General features: G+C 43.1%; 1 pseudogene; it reads left to right on the top strand.

Annotated features, from left to right (window-relative positions):
• The first annotated feature begins 2,557 nt into the window (after window positions 1-2,557).
• LOC130137071 (aspartyl protease family protein At5g10770-like) lies at window positions 2,558-4,986 on the top strand (annotated as a pseudogene).
• Window positions 4,987-9,972: the final 4,986 nt, after the last annotated feature.

Below are 9,972 nucleotides of genomic sequence, written 5' to 3'. Positions count from 1 at the left end.
TCATAGTTAGAGATCGGATTGCCGTTCAAGCACATTGTTAAGTTACGAAAGTTTCCTAACTTGGTGATTTTTAAATATTTGCGGATATCACATATTCACCAAAGACAGCGGAAATTGACAAATCGGCATCAAATTTAAAAGATCAAATTGAAAGATAATCTTACCTAATTTGCGGATAACTTTCCAAATTCGAAATGACAACAGATGAAGGTTGCAACGGATGGTGGTTCATGGTGGATCACGAGCAGCAAGTCTCGTCGTGGGGCTAGCGATGGACCACAAGCAGCTCATCAGTGTTCACGGTGAGGACTCCTCGGCGATGTACTCGACTCGGCAGAAGAGTGCTCTCGGTTGTGCTTAACAGCAACGACAGAATCGAGGAACAACACTGGCGAATCGTCTAAGGCTTGCTGGGATCGGAAGGTCAGTGTAGGTTTGCGGGCTTTCGTCTGGTCAAGCTTGAATCCGTTGAAAGTTGGCTGGAAAAACCTTGATACGGCGTTATAACAACTGTGGACGCTCACTGAAAAAAAAAGACCTGTCAAAAGAGACACCAAACCTGGGAGTTTGCTATTCGTGAGTGGCCTTGGCGAAATTAAAGATTGAACAAGCTGCAGCGAGGACAGTTTTCAAGCGGTGCAAGTCTGGAGTAGCCTCTGCTGTTGAAACGTTGCTGGACACTAGTCCCAAATGGGGAAAAAAAAAACTAAACCAAAAGAAGGAAAAAAAGTTAAGAACTAAGCTCAAATTAAGAGTGGATCCCCACATTTAATATTATTCTTGGTACCGTAGGCAAATTTTAACTGTTCCAAAAAAAATGCTAAAGTGCTGGATAATGTAGTCCATTCAAGATGTTAAGGGTGTATGTAATTAAAAATGAGACGAAAAAAATGCAATAGATAAGAAATTAATTAAAAGTGTAATGTAGGTGTCATTGTGGTCCTTCATCATTCTCCCCTACTGAAAACAACTTGACTCTGACTTCTCATATGGGGAATCATGTGGATGCCCTCTTCCAATGAGTCAAGTAATGAAGCTTGCTTGTCCCACGACGTACGACATCCAACTAATATAGCCATGGAATATAAGCACCCTTTGCCAACACCAAACAAAAATCAACTCATCGAGCAAACTTAATGCGTACTTGACATCTTCCGAGAATGACTCCTTAACTATCATCCCCAAAAGAAAGTTCATGTGAACTCGGAAGCAATCCAGGAACGAGTACCGAAACTTTAACCAGAGACCTCGCCATGAGATTTGAAGATCACCCGCTCTAAATAAAGATTTTACACAACCTATCGGTAATTGTAGCAAAAGTCAAGAGATCATTAACAATGGACATTGAAATTGACTTACCAAAGATAATAAATATTAGGCCAATAGTCAAAGGGAAAATTCATACCTTCTTCCATAAAATCGAGATAGAGATTGTATTAGATTCAATCACGATTCCCTTGCCGGTAGAGGCATGGCGTTCACCTGTGTTTTTCTAGCAATCCCTCCACCGATGGCGATGGGCTGAAACGAGTGATCTATGTCACAACACAGATTGGATACTCTTCTTTTTTCTTTCTCTTTTAAAGTCATAAATCACATTGCTAGATTTGGTGCTCTAACTTGATCAATGGTTTCGGATAAAAAAAAATCTTGATTAATGGTTGGCATAACCTCATACACAAATAATGAGCAATAATAGTCCAAAAAGTCCAAAACCTATTGTGCAGCAGCCAATTCAGTCTTAAATATTTTAACGAATTACCAATTTAGTCATAAATCTTTCGATTGTGTCAATTTAGCCCTAAAGCTTTTGAAATTTGCCAATTTAGTCATAAACTTATTATTTGGATAATTAGCCAGAAGGACTGTATTGGTTAATCGTCAAAAGGTTTAGGATTAAATTGACATTGGTTATTCGTACAACAATGAGCTCTCATCTCGTTACACTTATTATGTGCACATCAAAGTAGATAAGAAATAATGCAAAAGAAAGAAATTGTAGAATTTCTGTATATTTCGATCTATCTTGAAAAATAATACACGATCCTATTTATAGGCATTATTAAATGACTCTCTAACATAATGTATCAATCAAGATATGTACATAGTTATTTTTCCTTTTATTTTCTTTTGAGCCACATTCTCCTATGACCCTATTTGGGAAAACTCACTCCAATCATACCTCAGATTAGTGAATTACATGGACATCATTAATAAGTTACTTCCGGTAAATTTGCATACGAGTTATCACTGATCCACTAATCGGAAGTACGATTGGACTCCTTCCCACCAGGTTGAAGAATAACTTGCCATATCTCTTCGGATAATGGACCGGCTCTTATGCTCAGTGGTTGTTGTGCATCAACAAAAGCAAAGTTGAGTGGAGCATGGTGGCTCGTCCCTTCAATCACTAGTTAGAATTAAACAAAACATAACCGAATTGACGGAATAAAAGTAATTAATCTGAGGAAGGATGACGTGTATGGCTTTAGAAGCCTGTGCATGATTGCCGCCCGAGAAACCCTATATAAAAGGCTAAACGAGAGAGCATATTGGCAAAAATTTGGAAAAGCACTTCAATTTTCTCTTCCTCTCTCTTTCAGATTGATGGAGGGCTCATTCTTCAGTGCGTCTAAGAGGGCTCTCCTCTTACTCTCCCTCCACGTCCTCATGATCTGCTTCATGCACCAAGGTTATACTTATGGAGTAGAAGGGAAGATTGCAAGCCACACTATATCAGTTAGCTCTCTATTGCCTTCTCCTTCTTGCTCACCTTCCACTACCAAAGGTCTCTCTCTCTCTCTCTCTCTCTCTCTCTCTCTCTCTCTCTCTCTCTCTCTCTCTCTCTCTCAACATGTAAAATGGAAAATCGCCATGTGTAGTAGTCTATTACCACGGTATTTTCTGTCGTTCGATAAATGGGTTTACATATGGATATGTAGCGTACTTATGTCCAGTGGAAAAATGATTTTCTCGGATCATGAACGAACTCGAACATGAACGAGATTGGCCGAATTCAGTACCGTGAATGACCAAACCCGAACCCGAACCGTAATTCGGAGGGAAAGTATACTGCTCTCCGCTTAGTCATAGGAACTCTTGCCTCTCACCTGTGAGTTACCATGGATTCTTCTTCATGTTTTCCATATAATTATAATTACATTAATGAGGAAATGAGGAGGAAAGAGGGTGATTAGAGAAGAAGGCATGTAGGCAGGTGATCCATCTCTATCATGGTAGCACGCGCCGAATAGTTCAAGTTGCATTTGGTGGGGGGACTTGGTCGTAGAAATGATGATGACCATATTGATTTGTCCCATTCAAAAAGCTAAGTCTTTTGATTCAATGGAAATACTATGGTTAGAAAAAGAGAAAATAATTTTAAAAAAAAAAGGAATGGGAAGAGTGAGAATGGAGGTCTTAACTTTTTATTCCACGGTCAAACCAATGATTTTAAGAGTTGACCACGCTAAACCCAAGTCTTTGTTGACTGGAAAAATAGAACAATCTTTTTTTTTTGCCAATACATTATTAGCTTGCTCACATAATCTCTTGCTCTCACATGACATGCTTTTAGCTAGCAAACGAAAGTCGACCTTGGAAGTATATCACAAGCACGGTCCATGCTCTCAGCTTGTTCAGGGCCACAATCCTTTAAATCACACTGAAACCCTGCTTCAAGATGAGTCAAGGGTCAAGTGGATTCAGTCCCGATCCTCCAACAGCAGCGATGGCCTAAAAGCTTCGGCAGCGGCCAATCTTCCGGCCAAGTCTGGCATCACCTTGGGCACCGGCAATTACATAGTTACAATAGGCCTCGGCACGCCAAAAAAGGACCTCACTCTCATTTTCGACACCGGCAGCCCTCTCACGTGGACCCAGTGCCAGCCGTGCGTGAAATCTTGCTACACTCAGTCCAACCCGATCTTTGACCCATCTCAATCGTCATCCTATACCAATATCTCGTGCTCCTCGACATCATGCTCACAACTTGGTTCCATCGGTAATAGTCAACCACATTTGAGATACTTAATACTTACGATGTCTTACTAGAATGTACTTCAAGCTTAGATGAGGAATCTCGGTTTCTTTAAGTTAGAAATCATCACAAGAATAACTAGAACTAATGCAAGTAATGTGTTTTGCTCTTGGATCTGTAGTTAGTTCAGGATGCTCCGGATCGACCTGTCTATATGGCATCCGATACGGCGACCAATCATCTTCAGTCGGCTTCTTTGCAACCGAGAAGTTGACAATATCACCGACGGAGGTGATCGACAATTTCGAATTCGGCTGTGGCCAGAACAACCAAGGCCTCTTTGGCAGAACCGCCGGGTTGATTGGACTCTCGGATGACAAGATCTCCATCGTGGACCAAACCGCGGCCAAATATGGCAAGTATTTCTCCTACTGCTTGCCCTCTTCCGCAAGCACCACCGGACACTTGACTTTCGGCAAAGACGGCGGAGCATCGAGCTCGGTTAGCTTCACGCCGCTATCAAAGGTCCCAAAGCTCGCAATTCTATGGAATAAGTATCGTAGGAATCAGTGTCGGAGGAATCGTCTATCAATACCATCGACAGTTTTTTTTCAAGCGGAGGCGCCATCATCGACTCGGGAACTGTCATTCCGATTGCCTCCGACAGCTTATAGTGCCTTGAGAACCGCATTCAGGAAAGCACTGGCGAATTACACGACGGCGCCAGCGCTTTCTATTCTCGATACTTGCTACGACTTCAGCAAAGAGAGCAAGGTCACGATCCCAACAATAACATTCTCTTTTGCCGGGGGAGTCGACGTCAATTTGGACACTAACGGGATATTATACTTCGCAAGGGCCTCTCAAGTTTGCCTAGCGTTTGCAGCGAATCGTGATGATAGTGATCTGGGCATTTACGGTAATGTGCAACAGAAAACGTTTGAAGTTGTGTATGATGTTGCCGGAGGAAAGCTAGGTTTTGGTTCGAAAGGCTGCTCCTAAGAAGGATACAATTCAACTAAAAGTTATCAATAGATATACTCGATGACAATTAGAGTATACAAATTGAGTATGTCATCATCATTTAAACGTTTTGAATTGTAACTGTTGCAAACCGAGAATAAAAGGATGTTGTATCCCACTATGCCCATCTTTGGTGTCATTTAACATTGATCTGGCGAGTTACAAAGTATGGACATGATTGATATGAAATTTAACTAAATATAAACGTGAGTGATGTCCACAATTTAGAAGGAATTTCTTCCAATTAGGATGGAGGAAAATATGACGAACTCAAAGAAGGATTACAGTCTTTCCTATGCGCTCACGCATACCTTTTAAGTTAATGAAATAAATACTGCGTATGAGAAGAAATCTCCATTTGATTACACATACTTTGCGTCGCCCATTGTTTTGGTGCGTATCCTACCATACAAGATAACTGTTTTAAGCTTGTAAAGAGAAGCTTAACTTGCTCTTTTGCCCACCCATCATCTCGAAAAATTTCTCTACTTGATCGGTTCGAATTATTGTCACCTAAAATTTTGACTAATTATTTAATAATTAATCATATAGAAAATTAAAGGATTAATTTTCCAATTCCTAAACAAAAATATTAGAGTTAAATTGCATAGTATATAGTTTAAGATTATATAGTTTAATTGCATTATGCATCGGACCGGCGTTGGTGAACAGACTCAAATCAGTCATGCGGACCCGACCCACACATCAAGCAAAACTCAGCCAACACTAGGGGAATATTGGCCAAATTACACGAGAGAAAGGGGCCTCGTTTGGCCTAATTCGAGCTTAATTCAACCTATTGAAAAATCAATTAGAAAAAGCGTTGACATTAATAGAACCCAGATTAGGGCTTAATCTAAGCCCGCAAGACTTAGGGTTATGCAATATATAAACATAGTTGTATCTCATTCCTGTGGGGGGAGCGATCATTATTCAGAGAGTACACGAGCGATACACTTGAGGAAGAGAGAGAAAGAGAAAGGGAGAGATCACGACCAACCTTGACAGCCGCAATATCCCTCCCCCCACCCCTTTCGGCCGCACCTATGACACCCCCCCTGTTGCTACTGCCTTGCCTACCCTTCATGTCTGCTACCTCAATGAATTGTGCTCGCCCCAACGGCTGCTGACCAGGTGAGCTGCTGTTGTCCAAGCCGCAAACCACCGCGACGACGAGGTCCCTGACATGCTCTGCTTTCCCGAGTCACCAAAGAGCGCTCCCCCTGCGAGTTCCGTCGAGTCCCGACGTGCCGAGCTGCTGTCCAGTCCGAGCCCCACTACCCAGCGAGATGACCTGCTGTCCTGATTTGAGCCATCGAGCCGCGCCCATCCTGTCAAAGCCGAGCCCCTTCATGATGATGCTATTCTGCTTCCCCAACGTCGCAATGCCTTGCTGATGCCCCTGACGAGGCCCACCACGAGAAGCTGCCGCGCCTGTCCTGTCCGTGACCCAGAAAGCTGCTGATGTGTTGTTTGCAATGCCTTGCTGCTACCCCTACAAGCCCAATGTGCCGTGAAGTCAGCTAACTCGACACCAGACCTGTTAAGCGAACGGGTCGGGTTAGGTTGTAGGTCGGATCATAAAATGGTCCGACCCAACTTGGCCCCATCTAACCCGTGTATGGCCCAGTTTATTCGAGCGCAAAATCTTTGACTCATACTGAACCCATCTCCGACCCATTTAACTAAATATAGGAAAGCTTATTTCTAATAATATTTTTAAAAAATTATGTTGCTAAAACATCTTCATGCAATACAAATCTTTTAAAAAATTGAGGCTCCATTTGTTTAACGGAAAATATAACATTTTTAAAATGCTTTTAGGAAAATGACAATATTTTCTAATATTTTGCTTTGAAACTTGAAAATAAACTAGAAAATATTTTCATTATTTGGTATGAAAAAATCATATTTTCCTCTATGCATTCATTTTAATATTTTTTATTTTTTAAAAAAATCATATTTTAATTTTTTTTATTTTTTCTTTTCCTTTTTCCTTTTCTTTTTTTCTTTTTTCTTCTTACCCCTCCGGCGAGCTCGTCCCTCTCCTGTGGCCGGCGGCCGACCACCGACAGGGGAAGAAGAAAAAACAAAAAAAAGAAAAGGAAAAGAAAAAGAAAAGGAAAAAGGAAAAGAAAAAAACAAAAAGAATATAAAAATTTAAAAATATCAAAAAAATTAAAAATTTGAAAATTTCACTTAACCTTATTGGGTAATCCATTTATGACCCATTTAAAACCCACTAAGTTAATAAGAAACCCATTAATGACTCATTTAAGTCTATTTTTTTAAAACTAAACACAACCTAATTTATAACCCAAAATGTCAAGCCCGAATCCTACGGCACTTTCCGATAACCCTACACGAGGTCGAATTTAGTGCGACGTCCCGGAGATGCGTCGCCGACCCAAAAACCCAACATAGAGATCAATGCACATGCGGAAGCAACATCACACCCGCGTACGTAATAAAACAACATGACCCAGGATACAATAAATACAATAAATACCGCACTTGCATTAATAACGGGGATTTACAAAATCCATCATAACAAAATATGCACTAACCAAAAATGGATCAACGGCCACTAACTTCAAAAGGAGTAGGTGGCTCGAAGGCCAGTAGTACTAAACCTAGAAGGGCACCTATCAAAAAGGTCTGGCCCTACCTAACTATGGTCAAGACTAAATCTCGGGCAACTGATCCGAGTCGGATCCCGAGGAACTCGGACGAATCGTCGAGCGACTCGGACTCGAATCCATCGAATCCGGCTCGGACTCGGCCTCCACAAATTCCACCCCCGAATCATCCTCCAGTTCTAGCTCTTACTCCATAGGCTCCGGCTGCGCTCGATGTGGACTCCCATCCATTGGCTCCTCTCCTCGGACTCGGTGTCCATCCAGATGATATTGGTCGGGTTTTGGAATCCTCCTCAGCGTGGCAGCGAGGCCGCAATCTCTCTATCGCCGGCTGCGGATCCGACAGCCCTAATGCGTCGAACAGGACGTCGAAGGTCCTAAAAGGTCCGTGAGTGCCAAAGCTGGTCCCGAAACACCAAGCGAGATAGGGATGGGCCCGGAAATGGCCCGCCCTCGTCGGCCCAAACTATATTGTAATACCTAACATAATACTCCACGTTCCCCTACGGGTCCTCCATCACGGATTGCTCTATGCGATACGGAATCCCAACGAAGCGGCGCGTCTACCATCTTGTGGATTGAGGAACCGAAAAGTGGGGTTTAAACAACAATGAGAATAAATCTCAGCGAGTAGGCCCCCTAAACCTAAACTAGGCTAACATGCACCTCCCGGACAAATATTCCAAACACACAATGCAACATTCGAACGACTTAGGCTCTCGGCCCAAATCAAATATATTCTTGACCCTGTAGGTTAGGCACACAAGAATAACAATAATAGTGGAGAACCCGACCATGACGCATGCGCAATGTCACTTGGCCACAACGGATGTCATGCACATGCTCATGCTCACACTCATGCTCATGCCCCATCAATGCACTTTTGCACACTTGCACACTTGCACTTTTCCATTTATTCACTGACCCGTGTAAAATGCATCAGGTCATTTACTCATCGATCGATCTCTGGCCCGCGTAAAACGCATCAGGCTTATGACACAACCCGCGTAAAAAGCATCAGGTTAGCCATCTTCCGGTAGTCCGGGCATCGTTCCAGCGTAAAAGCATCGGGGACGGGTTCAATACCCCGCGTAAAGCGCATCAGGGCTTTATGTGATCACACGTACACATCTACCAGATTATTACTCCCCGAGCCAGCGTAAAAGCGCATCGGGCGATTAGGTGATCACATGCTCATGTCATTCGTGCACACTCACATAATGCAAATGTTATGCCAATGCTTAATATGCACAATTCATGGCCATAACAATCACACTCGGGCATCCAAATTTCCACATTGAGCATTCAATTCAACTTGGCCACATACTCAATTAATGCCGCAAGATGCTCAATGAACCAATTAATTCGACACAGCCACAACACATAATTGGCACCCGAATTCATGCGATTGAATCAATATACTTACGCGCACTCATGGCCCGCCAAGCATCTCGATTCTTGGTTACATCAAGCACACAACATGGCATCACGTAATCAATTCCAAATCATGCACAATTTAGCCACCACCATAGGCAAATCGAGGCACATTTGGCAATTCAAAGCGAACCACATATTGGCGAACGAGGTCCAATTAATCCCACGTCATAATCAGCCCCTTAAACAGTATACTCTAGGCTACTAATCCACCTCCAAATTATCACATTAGGCCATTAAATCACCACAAAATCAGGCACTAAACAGCCCACATTGCACCCATTTTAATCCACATAATTGTCCAAACCCTAGTCCTCAATGATCGCCCAACAACCAGTCCATTCTAGACCACCAAATCACATTTAAATCATCACACTAAATCACCAAAATAGCCACAAAGTCAACCCTAATCAATGGCCACTTAATCAACCCCTAAAATACCCTAATTACCCATAAAACTTGTCTAAAGTGCACATAATCCTAATTAGGGTTTAGGGTTTTGTACTCACTAGATTTCCTAAGCTCAATGAGGAGTTTGAACAAGGTGGTGAGAGGCGGGTGAATAATGCGGTGGCACCACGCCGGATCAGCGACGACGAACGGTGGTTCCTCGGCGGCGCACGGTGGGCGATGGTGTCTCGGCTGAGCTAGGGGGCAGTGAGGGGGATGATGGTGCTAGTGGTGGGACGGAATGAGAGAGAGAGAGAGACGGTCGGCTGAGTGGTGGTGCTCCCGCGATGGGCACCGCCGAACGGCGGCGGTGCTCCGGCGTGGCTATCACGCGGCCAAGGAAGGGAGGGAATGGGGGAGAGAGTGAGGCGTGAGAGAGGGGGGAGGAGTGGCCAGAGGTGATGGTGAGAAATGAGAGGAGAGAGAGATTGAGGGAGGTTTTAGTGC

Source organism: Syzygium oleosum, unplaced genomic scaffold (genome assembly GCF_021117445.2).
Source record: "Syzygium oleosum isolate NSW1041296 unplaced genomic scaffold, Sole_v2.1 Sole_v2.60, whole genome shotgun sequence".
NCBI lineage: Eukaryota > Viridiplantae > Streptophyta > Magnoliopsida > Myrtales > Myrtaceae > Syzygium > Syzygium oleosum.
Note: the sequence above shows the minus strand (reverse complement) of the source record. Positions and strands in the feature narration are given on the sequence as shown.